The sequence below is a fragment of the Mastigoproctus giganteus genome, chromosome 4 (assembly GCF_048544385.1).
Source record: "Mastigoproctus giganteus isolate SK-2022 chromosome 4, ASM4854438v1, whole genome shotgun sequence".
Lineage (NCBI taxonomy): Eukaryota > Metazoa > Arthropoda > Arachnida > Uropygi > Thelyphonidae > Mastigoproctus > Mastigoproctus giganteus.
Genome location: NC_143578.1, coordinates 202,305,879 through 202,322,671, shown reverse-complemented (window position 1 = coordinate 202,322,671; position 16,793 = coordinate 202,305,879). Strand labels below are relative to the sequence as shown.

At 36.3% G+C, this 16,793-nt stretch overlaps 1 protein-coding gene across 6 annotated transcripts in view; it reads right to left on the bottom strand.

The window, feature by feature from the left end:
• Positions 1 to 16,793, bottom strand: part of LOC150087330 (FK506-binding protein 15-like) — a 373,115-nt gene that overhangs the window by 38,596 nt on the left and 317,726 nt on the right. The window lies entirely within an intron of this gene.

The window sequence follows — 16,793 nt, the reverse complement described above, 5'->3', positions numbered from 1 at the left end:
GGGGGGGGGGGGAGGAGAGTAGGAAATAGAATAACATCAGAACAGTGGCGAAACTACCATACTGCCAGGTCTGCCACCATTGGGGGACTCGGGAGGCCCTAGTGGTAGGTTTGGTATGGTTGCTATGGATTGTATGGAGCCGATTGGCAATCTGGTGGAGGGGAATGAGCAGAATCTATAGTTTCACCTCTGCATCAGAAGTCAGAAACAATGTATATGAAGAAAGCAAAATTCAGAAGCATAATATTTAATATTTTTTATAAAATTAAATATTTTAAGTACATTAATCTTTTAGATAAAATTAACCATTTCTGAAAGGGCAAAGCTTCTGAAATTGAATTATATAGATTATTCATATTAATAATGAGAATATTAATTTAATGTCACCATTTTGCTCTACAGCAGCATTATAAAATATCTATAACTAATTTAGTATTTTTCATTCATTAATAATGATATATCGCTGGATCAAATTCAGCACTTGCAAAACTGTTCAGAAGCTAAACTTTCAATAATTGGTTTTTATTTAACTGATAGGTCCAGATGCAACACTTGAGTAGAAAAAAGTATACAATCATTAAAGAAAACCAAATCACAGGATAAATTAAAATAGAACAAAGAAAATTAGAGGCGAAGAGAATTAAGCAATCCCCAGTGTTTTCAAAACTTTTGCTTACAAAGAAGGATCAGTCTTAACCTGAAGAAACTCTGTCTACCCTTACGTAAAATTGAGATGTCTTTATCTAATATTCTCACTATGCAGAAAAACAGTCAAATTTAATAGGTACACTGTTAGTGGTTTGTCATAGTAATTTTGAAAATTCTATTACTCCTGCAATTATTCATAAGCTAATCATGCAATAAGTTATAAAAAGCTATTGTAAAAAGCAATGAAATTACTTGCATTATGCCAATTCACCAGAGGCAGTTTTATGCTTGTTTACATTATTATGCAATAATGACTGATCAATATTTACAGAACTTTGAATCTTCTACATTCACATTCCAATGGAAAGTGGATGGTACTTTTTAAACAAACTAGAGCAGATGTTTTAGTTATTAATATGACGGTAATAACTACTCATTGCTTACTCATTGAAAGTAAGCAAAATTTATTTTAATAAAGAATAAAAAAGATACTCTATAAAAAGAAAAGATTCGTAAAAAATAACTATTGCAGCTATGAACTTCAAAGTTTATATTCAATGGTTGACACTGGCTGACAAAATGAATGAAAATCTTCATATAATGCCACATTATAAATGTTCTGGAAGTTGTAGTTTTAAAATTTCATAAAAAATAACTACTGGATCTAAGAATATAATATTATATAATTTCAAAGACTATACTATTCTTTACCAACAGGAAAAGGTTCAAAGAGATACATACAGGGTATTTCAAAAGTATGTACAAAAATTATAGGACATATTTTAGGGTACAAAATAAGACAAAAAGTCACATAATATGTGACAAATTCTGAATAGCTGTGGAGTTTTGAATGGTAAAGAAAAATTATAAAAATAATAAAATTAAAAAAAAAAAAAAAAAAAAACAGATGCTGTTATTTGGTTTTTAGGAGCATTAGCAACTAAGGCCATATTGCTCCGGGATATGCGATGGTCATTCCCTGACCTTTCCGCATCCTCCATATTTGGTGGTGACGGGCTCGAACCCCGGTCTAATCAAGAAGCGTGTGCTACACACTGCTGCTCCTTCCCACCTGGCTACAGAGGTGCCACACACAAAAAAAAAAAAAAAAAAACCAGAAGAATGTAATAGTATTATATAACTAAACACCGCACTGGTAAAATATGAAAATGAAATATAATCAAATGAGTATGTGAAAGGACATCAAAAAACAAAGGAAAGGGAAAAAAACATACAGGGTGTCACAAACATACACGGCATAACTTCAGGAATGAGTTTTTTATATGTAGACAATAAAAATATTTTATATCAACATAGTTCCGGAAATGCTTGGTTCCCGAGTTATTAACTGGAATGTCTTATCTCCCGCAGGCGATTTCCTTCATCACAAGGTATTGACAGAATCTGGTGGTTTTCCATTCTGACCAGAGGACAACATCCAAAATCTCCACCTCTACTTGAGTCGTAGATCTTGGTCATCCTCTGTCAGCAGCACGAGGTGTAAAGGTCCCATATTCATAAAGGCGGCGATGGATACCTTCAAACGTTTTCCTGTCTGGACATCTTTGTTCTGGGAACCTTTCGTGGTACAAACAACAAGCCTCCAGAGCATTGTCATCTGCCAAACTGTACATAAAATGCATATCCGCTTGCTCCTGATTTGAGTACATGGTCAGAATGGAAAACCACCAGATTCTGTCAGTACCTTGTGATGAAGGAAATCACCTGTGGGAGATAAGAGATTCTGGTTAATAACTTGGGAACCAAGCATTTCTGGGTTGATATAAAATATTTTTATTGTCTACTTATGAGGAATGAATTCCTGAAGTTATGCCGTGTATTTTTGAGACACCCTGTATATTTATATTTTTTTATATAGATTTATATATAAATCCATTATTAGCAAACAAATATAAAAATAAATAATACTCAACTCAAACAAAACAATACAAGGCAAAGCCCCTTTACAAAACTAGTGGGTTACAAGATATCTAGGTATTATTCCTCTACATCAGCAATGGTGTGATACTATATCAATATTCAGGTCCCATAAGTCAGAATCAATTGCTAAAGCGTTAATTAAATACAATGAAAGACAACGTAATAAATGCAGGAATGTCTAATTTGATAAATAAATGCAATACGCTGCATTATGGGATCATAATTTAGATCCCATAATACACATGGCAATTTAATAATTAAATTGATAACTAATCACATTGCATGCCCACTTGCAAGTTAAAATGGAGTGTGGGTGACATAAAATAGAGTAGCTATCATACCTCACACACAGAAAGCCTGTTTTCAGCCAGCAATTTTTAACTGTCCCACCAGCCATTAGGAATTAGCAGGCAATTGGTGACACCCAAAGAATATATAGCATCCTTTTGATCTAATCATTCACATAGAGCAGAACTCTAGAGGAATAGGCTGTTGGCAACTGAATTCATCAAAATCGTTTTTATAAGCAAAAAGCAATAGCCACCAAAATAAGAAATGACAATCAAGTAATTCCCATCTCTGTTAGCAGTGCTGAATATGGATGACTAGGAAGACAATGTAACCTATTCTGCTATCTGGTTAAGATGTATTGGCTAAAGGCTTATTGTTCCATTCAGGTCATCACACTATTATTTCTTACTCAGCCTTGGAAGTCTGGTGAGATGCCTGACTACTGGGTTCAGTACTGCTTTCCTGCGATCTTGTGAAGTGGCTGGGTATATGGAAATTAACTTAATTAACCTTGCACCTGGAATGATGCATGAATGCATACTTTCCATAAGAAGAAAAGGAAGATGATCTGGTGTGCATTTTTGCCTATCACTGTAATAGTTTTAATCACAACCTTCTGACTTCCTGCTCTGAAGGAAATCAGAAGGTTATGATTAAAACTTTCACAGTGATAGGCAAAACCAATATCAAATAATACTTTTCATAGAGGAGAAAACCATTACCGAAGAAAAATTTAATTTTAAAAATGATAAAGTTCGTATCTGCAGCTCTAGGAAGGCTGTGGAATAATGCACAGATTCTTATCCTGCATCAGCAGTGGTGTAGGATAATTTGGAGCTGTGAAAGTGGCAAACACCTGCAACTTCTGCAAAAAAAATTTTGTATGCAGCTATTTCAGCTGAAAAGCCTCTCAAATCAAGCCTTATTCCACGAAGGCTACTGAATCTTTCAGCAGAATTTAAATTCCACTCATAATGTTAATAAATCACAAGTATAATTTTTAAAAAATTTCATCATATATTCAGAACAGCCTTCTAGAGCTCCTCCCATGCACCACTTAACCCTTTGGTACAAAGATTACGGTCTGAGTTGGAGCTCTTGGTATGATGTAAAAAACATTTTAATAGGGAGAGTGAAATAATCAACAGTCATAGCAAAAACTAATATTTCAATGGACATTGTGTACTGTAATAAATAAGAGGTATGATAAATTAAAGGACTGAGCAAAGGCTAGAGGTGGCTATTTTGAATAACAGAATAAACATTTTAATAAATATCAGTTTACATGTCAAGAATTAGTATTAGCAAATGATGCAATCCAATGGTTTGTACAGCTCGTCTTTGAATTTGTTCAAACTACTACAACTCAAAACAACAAATGGAAGTTTGTTCCAATAATCAACTACTTGCTGGTTGAAAGGAAACTTATGCACATATATTCTGCAACCATACTTCCTCAAATTGAATTTATGCTCCTTCATGTGTGTAGGCTGAGCAAGGGAAAGAAATGGCTGCTCAAGCCATTCAAAGCCTCAAATACCTTATTCAGATCACCTTGCAGGTGCCTAGTCCCAAGATGCTAAAATTTGCAGAACCAAAGCCTTTTTTGGTAAGAGCACCCTGTTGTTCCCCTCACCAATCTCCTTACTTATCTCTGCACTTGTTCCAATAGATCCATATCCTTCCTAAAATGAGGACTCCAGACCTGTATGCAGTACTCAAGATGTGTCTTAATGACTGCCTCACACAATACAATACAATATTCACCTTCTTATTCCTAGCAAAATTCCTGTATATCATTGACAAAACCTGATGAACTGTCCTGGCAGTCACTCTGTACTGCTCAGAGACCCTCATATCTGACTCCACAACTACCACCAGATCTTTTCTTCATTTTCAATCCCCTGAGTGTAGTACCACACAGTTGGTACATTAATCTGGATTCCTACTACTACTACCCATATGCAGTAACTTGCATTTGATAAATGGTAAACTTCAATTCCTGTTTCTAATCCCATCTACCTAATTTTTTAAAATCTTGTTGCAATAGCATAACTTGATCAAGTCATTACCAACCCTGCCAACCTTTGTATCATCTGCAAACTAGGATATTATGTATGAATGTGCAGATGATACACAGGTATATTGATTAACGATTGCAATACCACAGCAAAATGAAAAAAAAAAAAAAAAAAACAACTGGTATTTCAGTATTTTTTTTCACATAAAACTGATATAATGGTATTAATACTGTATTTTACATAACATAAGTAGAATTGAAAATAGAAAAATATGTGAAACGAAATATTTACTTGGGTAGAAAAATATATAAACATGTAAAGTTATATAACATTATAATATAAAAAAATATTAGTAAATTAATAAGAGGAGTATACCTCAATATAGTACGTGGAACACTTCCGTATGATACCCTCCAGAAATTAAAACGGAAAAAACGATTAGCCTGATTCGGTAATTTTCATTCCTGTGATCACAACAGTCGGTCGAAAAGCATTGTCAGCTTCAGGAAGGAAAATCGTTTTGAATATTTTCGTTAGATTCTTTTAATTGCGTTAATTTGAATTTTAATTGTTTTGAATTGATTTTGAATTGTGTTAAATTGATTATTTAATTATTTATATTTTACTTTAATGTACCGGTAAGTTGTCGATTTCTCGTTTTTTCCGTTTTAATTTCTGGAGGGTATCATACGGAAGTGTTCCACGTACTATATTGAGGTATACTCCTCTTATTAATTTACTAATATTATTATCAACGTAGAACATATTGAGTATTACAGCTTGATTCATACTATCTAATATAAAAAAATGTAAATTTACATTCTGATAGAAATTAACATGTTTACTGATATAGTTATATATAATTATGAAAAAATAATTATTTTAAAAACCAAAAAGTGGGAAAAAATACAAAAATTATTTTATTTGTGCATCAATATTCTCATTGCTGAACCAAGAGCGAATTTTTGGGAAAATATTTCAAGCGGCACAGAAAGCTCGTTCCGAATTGACACTTGTTGGAGGAATGGTGAGTAGGTACTGATATGCCAATTCCAAATATTTCCCTCTAATTTCTTCCTCTTCAACTAATCTCATCTCTTGTTTGATAATTTTGAGATCTTTTTGAAGTACTGTTTTTTTTTGTAGGGACTGCATTCTTTTTATCGATGGCAAACTAGTTTTTGTTTCATCAAAAGCATTACTGGTTCATCTTCACCTTCTTTAGCTTGAATTATGCATACACAGAGATGTGGAGGTGGAATTAGTAATTTACACTTTCAACACTGTCTTCTTAAAATTCCACTGTTTCAGAAGGTCTTTGAACTAGATTATAAATAATTGTTGCAATAGAAGCTTTGCTGATTCTGATTTTCTTTGTCCTCTCGAGGATTATGGCGGTATAGAAGAACACTTTCTAAAACGGTGATATTTGTTCTATGTGAAATTTTAATGCAGCATGGAACTCTTTCGACAGAGAGGTGTTTTGTTCAGCATGTGATTTCATCATAATCTATATAGTCGTGCTTGCAGTTAGCAAATTGGTGTCTTGGTGACAACGCTTTGATGGTGAGTTCACTGGAAGCAGAGCTGAAATTGCTAGTGATATAGTATTGAATTCATTCTCAGTGAAATTAATTTCAGGATTAAAATCAATCAATGCTTTTTGAACACAATTTCTCAATTTATAAAACTACTCCATCACGCTGAGCAAATCATTCAAATTAGCTTTTTAAACTAATATTAGTGTGAGATATTTTTGTAAGATTGCATTTTTAGCGGGCGAATGTTGAAATATCTTAATGATTTTTTGAAATTTTTGTTATTACTGTACAGAGTCCCATATGAGTTAGATTATTAGGATGGCCACAGTCATGCTCAAAATTTACCATGACATCTCACAGACAACTTTCGAACTCCAGATTTGGGCAGATGTTCATTAATTGGCTGTGAGGTGTCACTGGCCCGGATTTTTGGAAATCCCATTGCTCGGGACAGTCACATGGACATAGACACATTGTTGCCTTGTGTTCTGCAGAAACAGTTTGAATTTATGTGTATCTAAATTGAACAATTGACTTTTAGTTCTAGAATCTAAGGCTAGAAAGCCAAAATACTGACATATTGATATTTTGCTAACAAAAATAGTGGTATTTTGACACTGAAAAATAGCAAGAAATACCAGTATACCATCCCTAATACTGATATGCCTTCATCAATGTCATTAATAAATATAGAATAGAACAATGGGCCCAGCAATTAAATTAACCATGGTGGGGTCTCCACTAATAACATTAGTCCATGAAACTACTCTCTGTTCTACTCAACTGTCCACATATCCATAGCAGTAATCTGCCCTTAATGCCACACTAAATTCGTACAGCAGTCTTTTATATGCAACAGTATCAAAAGCTTTCCTGAAATACAAGCATATGATATCAAAATTCTTTTTTGCATCCAGTTCCATTGATACTGCATCATAGTATCCAATCAGATTGGTCAGACAAGATCACCATCTAATAAATCTATGCTGTGACCAGTACAACTGCATTCCTGTCTAGATGGCCATGCAATACTTTTCAAACCAGTAACTCCATTATGTTCCCTGGAACAGAAGCTAAGCTAACAGATTTGTAATTACTTATGTCATTCTTGGATCCTTGTTTGTGAACTGGTGATACATTCACACATCTCCAGTCCACAGGAACCTTCCCTGAATCCAAAGATGCTCTAATAATTATGGCTAAAGGTTTACTTAGCTTCTTTGCTCCTTTCCTATGATGTGGTCACAAAGGAACTGGATGCATAAAATAATTTTGATATCATATACTTGGCAGGAAAGCTTTTAATACTGTTGCACATGGAAGACTGCCTTACAAATTGGAGCAGTATGGCATTAAAGGCAAGTTGCTGCAATGGATAAAGGGATGGTTGAGTGGGAGATAGCAGAGAGTGGTAACAAATGGACCTGCTCTACATGGACTAATGTTATTAGTGGATTCTCCCAAGGTTTGGTGCTGGGCCCATTGTTGTTTTCTGTATTTATTAATGATATTGATGAGGGTATATCAGGCTTAATGTCCAAGTTTGCAGATGATACGAAGGTTGGCAGGGTTGTTAATGACACTAATGATAGTACGCTACTGCAACAGAATCTAGAAAAGTTGAGCAGATGGGCCAAGAAGTGGCAATTGAAATTTAACATTGACAAATGTAAAGTACTGAATATGGGTAGCAGTAACCCCAGAGTAATGTATCAACTGTGTGGTATTACACTCAAGGAGGTGGAGAATGAAAAAGACCTGGGAGTAATTGTGCAGTCAGATATGAAGTTCTCTGAGCAGTGCAGATGAGCTGCCAGAGCAGGTCATGGAGTTTTGCCAATGATATATAGGAATTTTGCTAGCAGAGACAAGGAAGTGATTATCCCCTTGTATAAGGCAATGGTCAGGCCATACCTTGAGTACTGCATACAGGTCTGGAGGCCTCATTTTTAAAATTTTTATTAGAACAAGTACAGAGAAGAGCAACAAGATTGGTGAGAGGAACAAAGGGGTGCTCTTACAAAGAGATGCTTAAGTTCTGCAAGTTACAGCATCTGTAGACTAGGCACCTGCGAGGTGATGTGATTGAAGTGTATAAGACCTTGAATGGTTTCAGCAGGCTCAATGCAGATGGGATACTTCCTCTTGCTCAGATTAAGAACCTGAGGGGGCATAGATTCAATTTGAGGAAAGAAAGTTGTAAAATAGATGTGCAGAAGTTTGCCTTTAGCCAGCGGATAGTTGATCGCTGGAACAGATTTCCATCTGTTGTTGTGGAAGTTGATAGCTTATATAAATTTAAGGCTGAACTAGACAAGCATTTGGAGTGACTGGATGGGTGAAATGGGAATGTTTTTAAAATTTTTATTTATTTTTATTTTATTTATTTATTTATTTTTTTGGCTGATGCTATATAAGCTTGCTTTCTTGCATCATATGCCTCAGCTAATGCTAATGCTAACTGGATAGATCCTATCCACCCCAAGTACCATTTTCATGTTTATCTTCAACAATTTCTCTTCCATTTTTCTCTCAGTTATCACAAAACCATTTAGGCAAACGTTTGGCATTCCCTTCCCTAAACAATTCCTCATGTGTGAATGCAACTGCAAAAGACTTATTCAGTTTGTAAGCAACCTGAGTAGTATCATTATCATTTAAAGCATGGATATCAAGAGGGCAAATGTGATTCATCCCCTTCCTTCAGTGTTTACTTAAGAAAAGTCTTGGCTATTTTTCTTTACATCATTTGCCAAAGATTTCTCATAATCTGCCTTAGCTTGGCCAACTTCCTTTGTGACTTGATAGCAGAATAGTTTATATCTACTGTAGGAATCTGTATTACCTGATAATTTATATGCATCCTATGTACTCTTCTTCTCTGCCACAAGTCTCATTGATATATCCGACATCCATTTAGGTCTAAGTCTGGAACAATATTTCTTAGTTGGTACAAAAAAGCCTAGTAACTTCTACAATTACTTCCCTGAATGCTTCTTCTTTAGAATTTGGTGTTGGTAATGTCATCAGAATGTCCCACTGTAGATACTTTTATGTAAGCAAAAGCCCTTCCCTTTTACCTTCATGGTAGTTACTCTTTGGGTAAATCACACATTAATAAGCTGTGATCACTGCCATCTAGTGTGTTTTTTATATGCAGATTCTTAATGCATGAAGAGTCATTGCTGATAATTAGATTGAGAGTATTCTTGTCCCTTGTTGCCTCTTTAACATGATAATGTAGGAAACAGTCATCCAATAAATTCGCAAACTTCTTGCTGTGAACCCACAAATGCCACTGAATATGTGGAAAGTTAAAATTCCTTATTAGAAAACATACTGATTTGCTGCCCACTCTATCTGTCTATATAATTGTTTGCTGTACTCATCACAATCATTAGGCCTCTAATACATTCCTACGCTCATTTTTATTTTCCCAGTGCTTATGTCACACCAAACTGACTCCACATTGTTGTTTAACATAATATAAACTTCATGCACATTCTTAGATTTTATGATTCTTAATTAGTAAATAACACCACCCTAGAGAATAATACAAATTCCAGTAATACATAAACTGCACAAAAAAAAAAAATAAAGAAATAATGAATACATAAAACTAAAAAAAAAAAAAAGATAGTCAATACATATAACAAATACATTACTAACCATATTATTTAATGTAAATATACATACAAGATGTAGCTATTAATAAAGAGACTGCATGCATAGACACTACACACCAAGTGCTACCTGTGAAACAAAGTCATAGTGGTGACTTTGAGCTTTTCCTAGTTGTCTGCCAAGTTACATTCCAACACGCTCATTCACTTTGCAGTGAGACAAGTTTTCGTTACCTTGTGTTTCTGCAGTTTGTCGAAAAATGACAGACAAAATAATTGAACAACGAATCAACCTCAAATTTTTAACAAAACAAAAGAAAACACCTACTGAAAGTTATGAGTTTTTACATCAAGTTTATTGGGAAGATACTATGTCAAGATCTTGCATATTACCATTTGCATTATTAGAGGCATATGATGCAAGAAAGCAAGCTTATGCAGCATCAGCCAAAAGAGAGAGAGAGAGAGAGAGAGAGAGAGAGAGAGAGAGAGAGAGAGAGAGAGAGAGAGAGGAAAAAAAAAAAAAAAAACCAACACGTTCCCACTTCACCCCTCTGTTCGTACCAAATACCTGTCCAGCTCAGCCTTAAATTTATTTAGGCTATCAACTTCCACAACAAAAGATAGAAGTCTGTTCCACCAATCAACTACCTGCTGGCTAAATGCAAACTTCCACACATCTATCCAATAACTGTCTTTCCTCAATTTGAATTTATGCCCTCTCAGGTGATTATTCTGAGCAACAGGAAGAATCCCATCAGCATTGAGCATGCTCAAACCATTCAAGGCTTTATACACCTCAATCAGATCACCTCACAGGTGCCTAGTCTCCAGACATGGTAATCTGCAAAACTTTAAGCCTTTCTTCGTAAGAGCAACCCTTCGTTCCATTTGCTAATCTTGTTGTCCTTCTCTGTACTCGTTCCAACAGCTCTACATCCTTCTTAAAATGAGGCCTCCAGACCTGTATACAGTACACAAGGTGTAGCCTGACCATTGCCTTATACAAGGGGATAATCACTTCCTTATCCCTGCTAGAAATATTCCTGTATATCATTGACAAGACACTATGAGCTACTCTTGCCGACCGTCTGCATTGCTCAGAAAACTTTATATCTGCCTGCACAATTACCCCCCAGGTCCTTTTCATTCTCTACCACTGTCAGTGTAGTACCACAGAGTTGATATGTTACTCTGGGGGGGTTACTGCTTCCCATATGGGAAGTACTTTACATGTGTCAATGTTAAACTTCATTTTCCACCTCTCAGCCCATCTGCTCAACTTTTCTAGATCCTCTTGCAGCAGCATACTGTCATTAGTAACTCTGCCAACCTTTGTATCATCTGCAAACTTGGATATTAAGTCTGATATACCATCATCAATATCAATTATAAATACAGAAAACTGGCCCACTCTATTTCCCTATACAGTTGTTTATTATACTCATCAGAGACATTAGGCCTATATAACACACTCCTACTCTTAATTTTCATCTCCCAGTGCTTATGTCACACCAAACTGAGTTGACACTGCACTGTCCAGCGATGTCGACTGGCTTCACTTCCTTGGATTTTATGTGTTTCTTAACTAATAGCATAACCCCTCCTCCCTTCCTATCCTGTCTATCCTTCCTGTACTCATTGTACTCCCCAAATTCCAGTTCTGCATTCCTTATATCTGTGTGACACCACGTCTCTGATATTTTTATTTATTTATTTTTTGTTAGTTGTTGGCGCATCGGCTTCTGTGACCATAATGCACCTCCCAAAGTTTTTGCATTTCACTCTGATCCAAGCCCGAGGCAGGATTTGAGCCCGCGACCTCTGGGTTGCCAGGCAGGCACTTTACCCACCTGGCTAGCATGGTCGGCAACGTTTCTGATATCCCAACAATATCTGACTTTGATGTTTTGACCAACACCTTAAATTCATCAAATTTATTTACCAAGCTCCTAGGTGTATATGCAAGTATACATGCACCTGTTCCTATTCTTAGCTACCCTAACATAACCCATGTGTTTACTTGTACCGCAATGACTCCCAGCTGTCGCTGAAATACATGGCTAAATACAATACCAGACTTTTGCACATTTTAATAGAAGCAGTGCAAGAATCACTTTCACCTTTGCCAGCAGTTACTGTATAAGTCCATGTATCCCCCAAGCTAGCAGTTTTCTGACCCACCTAACACTGCCTCAATAGCATCAGCAAATATTCTTGCACCCTTTGTATTTAAGTGTATCCCATCCCTGTAGAAGCAGTCTCTCCTGTTAACAAGCACAGACCAGACTTAAAAAAAAATGTTTGAACAGCATAAAAGAATTTTACAAGGAAGAGAGAATATAGAAGATGATGGCACAAAGACCATCCAGCATCCACGACAAAAAAAAAAACCCATACAAATTTTAACTGAAAATTTAAGGATGAAAAAAGTGTGCGCTAAGATGGTGACAAAAATTTTAAACGAAGATGTTTTGAAAAAAAAAAAAAAAAAAAACCGGAGGAGATCCAGACTTTCTGAGTACCATAATTATTTGTGATGAAAGTTGGCCGTTCCAATACAGCCCAGAAACTAAAAGAAAGTCAATGCAATAGAAACAAAATAATCTCCCACACCAAAAAGAGCAAAAATGTCAAATCAAAAATGTAAACCATGCTTCTTGTTTTCTTCAATATTAAAGGAATTATTGTGGCCGAATATGGCCGAAGAGCAACCCTTTGTTCCATTTACTAATCTTGTTGCCCTTCTCTGCATTCGCTCCTGTATACAGTACTCAAGGTGTGGCCTGACCACTGCCTTATACAAGGGGATAATCACCTCCTTATCCCTGTTAGAAAAATTCCTGTATATCATTGACAAGACACCATGAGCTACTCTTGCAGACAGTCTGTACTGCTCAGAAAACTTCATATCTGCCTGCACAATTACCCCTAGGTCCTTTTCATTCTCTACCACTGTCAGTGTGGTACTACAGAGTTGATACATCACTCTGGGATTACTGCTTCCCATATGTAGTACTTTACATTTGTCAATGTTAAACTTCATTTGCCAGCTCTCAGCCCATCTGCTCAACTTTTCTAGATCCTGTTGCAACAGTGTACTGTCATTAGTGTCATTAACAACCTTGTCAACCTTTGTATCATCTGCAAACGTGGACATTAAGCCTGATATACCATCATCAATATCATCGGTGAATACAGAAAACAACAATGGACCCAACACTGAACCCTGGGGGACTCCACTAATAACATTAGTCCAGAAAGACAGTGTCCATCGATTACCACTCTCTGTCTTCTCCCACTCAACCATCCCTTTATCCATAGCAGCAATTTTCCTCCAATGCTATACTGCTCCAATGTGTGCAGCAGTCTTCTGTGTGCAACAGTATCAAAAGCCTTTCTAAGATCCAAGTTTATGATATCAAAGTTAGTTCCTTTGTGACCACATCATTGTATGCAATCAAATTGATCAGACAAGACTTCCTCTTAACAAAACCATGCTGTGTCTGAGCTATAACTGAAGTCTTGTCTAGATGATCCTGCATTGCTTCTTTAACCAGTGTCTCCATTAATTTCCCTGGAACAGAAGTTAAACTAACAGGTCTGTAAATTACTTGTGTCACCCTTTGATCCTCCTTTGTGAATTGAGGTCACATTTGCACATCTCCAGTCCATGGGTACTTCCCCTGAATCCAAGCAAGATCTCATAATTATGACTAAGGGTTTTGCTTACTTCCTTTGCTGCCTCCTTCAATATAACTGGATAGATCCCATCCACCCCAAGTCCCAAGTGCCTATCTTATGTTTATCTCCAACAATTTCTCCTCCACTTTGTTCTTAGTTATTACAAAATCATCTAACTCACTGCCAGAGTTTAATCCACCTCTAGCATTCCACTCCCTTAAATGCCAATCTTCAGTGGGGCAAAGACAATTTAGTTGATTTCAATCCTTCTAAAACTCAGTCTTGTCTTATATCTCGCAAAAAGGATTCTTCTGCTTCTATGCTTATCTTTGGTGCCACTCTGATTTCTAGGCAAATTGATATATCTCTTTTGGTGATTACCCTGACTTCTAATCTCTCCTGGCACAAGAAAATTACAAATATTGCTTCCTCTGCAACTAAAAAAATTGGTTTTCTCTTTAGCTCTCGGCATTACTTTTCTTCCAAACAGTTGTTCACTCTGTACAAATCGCAAATTCGCCATACCATGGAATATTGTTCCCACATCTGGGGGTGGTGCCCCCAAAACCTCTCTCAGGCTTCTAGATTCTATTCAGAAGAGGGCAGTTAGGTTAATTAATGACTCCTCTCTGACAGAGTATCTCCACTCTCTGTCTCATAGACGTACTGTTTCTGCTGCATGCCTTTTCTATATACTTCCATGGGCACCATTCTGAATTGGTTTCTATAATTCCCTCTCTCTCTCTCTCTCTCTCTCTCTCTCTCTCTCTCTCTCTCTTTTATTCTCGTTTATTCATTCAACTGCCATTTTCTGGAACAGCCTTCCTTCATACGTATTTCCTGAAAATTACAGTGTACAGAAGTTCAAGTCTAATGTCAACAAATATCTTCTTTCGTCTTCTCAACCTCTAATCCAAGCACGGTACTAAGTACTATAGGTTCTAATACCTCTAGTGTTTCGGGTTTTCATAAAAAAAACAAACTAAGACCACGAGTACATGTATACTTGCATGTACACTAATGCTAGGAGCATTGTAAATAAACTTGATGAATTTGAAGTACTGATTAGGTCACTGAATTCGGACATTGTAGGAATAGCGGAGATGTGGTGTCAGGAATAAGTGATGCTGAATTTGAATATGGAGTACAATGTATACAGGAAGGAAAGACAGAACAGGAGAGGTGGAGGAGTTATGCTCTTAGTTAAGAAGAATATTAAATCTAAGGGCAATGCATCCAGTTGACTTGGGTGAAGAGTGCAATATTGAGTTAGCTTGGTGTGATATAAGCACTGGGAAAACAGAATTGAGAGTAAGAGTGTGTTATAGGACAAATGACTATTGGTGAGTATACCAAAAAGCTATACAGGGAAATAGAGTGGACTAGCAAATCAGAATGTCTCACTGTTTTCTACAGCAGCATGTTAGAGAGGCAACAAGAGAAAGCAATACTCTTGATCTTGTTATCAGCAGTGATTCTTAATGCATTAAGAATTTGCAGGCAAAACACCCACTGAGTGGCACGATCACAGTGTACTAATTCGGAATTTAATTAAAGGCATAACAACTGTCAAGGGTAAAGGGAAAGGCTTTTGCTTTTGTAAGGGTGACTAAAGTGGTCTCAGATAGTTTTTAAACTGTGTGCTGTGGGACCAACAGATGACATTACCAACAGAAAATTTCAATTTGGAAGTATTCAGAGAAGTAATCAAAGAAGCTACTATGCTTTTCATACCAACAAAGAAATATTCTTCAAGACTTAGACCTAAATGGATGTCAGATCAACTGTTGAGACAGAGAAGAAGAAGAGTGCATAGGATGCATATAAATTATCAGGTGATACAGAAGCCTATGGGTAGATATAAATAAATATGTAATCAACTCACAAAGGAGGTCAGGTATAGATATTTTGCATCTACTTTCTCACATGAGAAATTCTTTAGGAAAGGGTATGTCAGAAGTTTATCAAACTCCAGTCAGGAGCTAAATTCTTTATTATAAATGAGAGGAAAGTGGCGGAGAAAATGTTGAGGATGGACATAAAAAAGGTACCAGGGGCAGATGGAATCTATCCAATTATATTAAGGGAGGCAGCAAAGGAGGTAAGTAAACTCTTTGCCATAATTATGAGAGCATCCTTGGATTCAGGTATGGTCTCTATGGACTGGAGAAGTGAGAATATATCTCCTGAGAATATAAAGGGGATCAAAAAGGCGACATGAGTAATTACAGACCTGCTATCTTAGCATCTGTTACAAGGAAAATAATGGAATTACTGGTTAAAGTAATGCAGGATCATTTGGACAAACATGCAATTATACTGCAATCACAGCATGGATGTTTCAAGGGGAAGTCTTGTCTATCCAATTTGATAGGTTACTATAATGCAAAGACAGAGGAACAGCATAATTTTGACATCATATACTTGAATTTCCGGAAGGCTTTTGGTACTGTTGCACATGAAAGGCTGCTATACAAACTGGAACAATGTTGCATTAAGGGCAAGCTACTGCTATGGATATAGGGATGGTTAAGTGGAAGAAGACAGAGAGTGGCTATCAATGGGCACTGCTCTTTGTGGACTAATGTTATTAGTGGAGTTCCCCAGGGTTCACTATTGGACCAATTAGTGTTTTCAATATTTATCAATGATATTGATGAAGGTATATCAGGCTTAATGTCTAAGTCTGCGGATGACATAAAGGTTGGCAGGGTGTTTAACGACAGTCATCAGGGTGAGCTACTGCAACAAGATCTAGGAAAATTGGGTCGATGGGCTGAAAAATGGCAGTTGAAGTTTAATATTGACAAATGCAATGTACTGCACATGGGTAGCACTAATCCCAGAGTAATTTATCAACTGTGTGGTACTATATTCAGGGTAGTCGAGAATAAAAAAGACCTTGGGGATAATTATGCAGTCAGAGATGAAATAATCTAAGCAGTGCAGATTTGCTGGCAGGACAGATGGGTAAATTGTTTTTTTTTTTTTTTTTTTGCTATATATGCTTTTGTTCTCGCATCATTTGTCATTACAATTGCTAC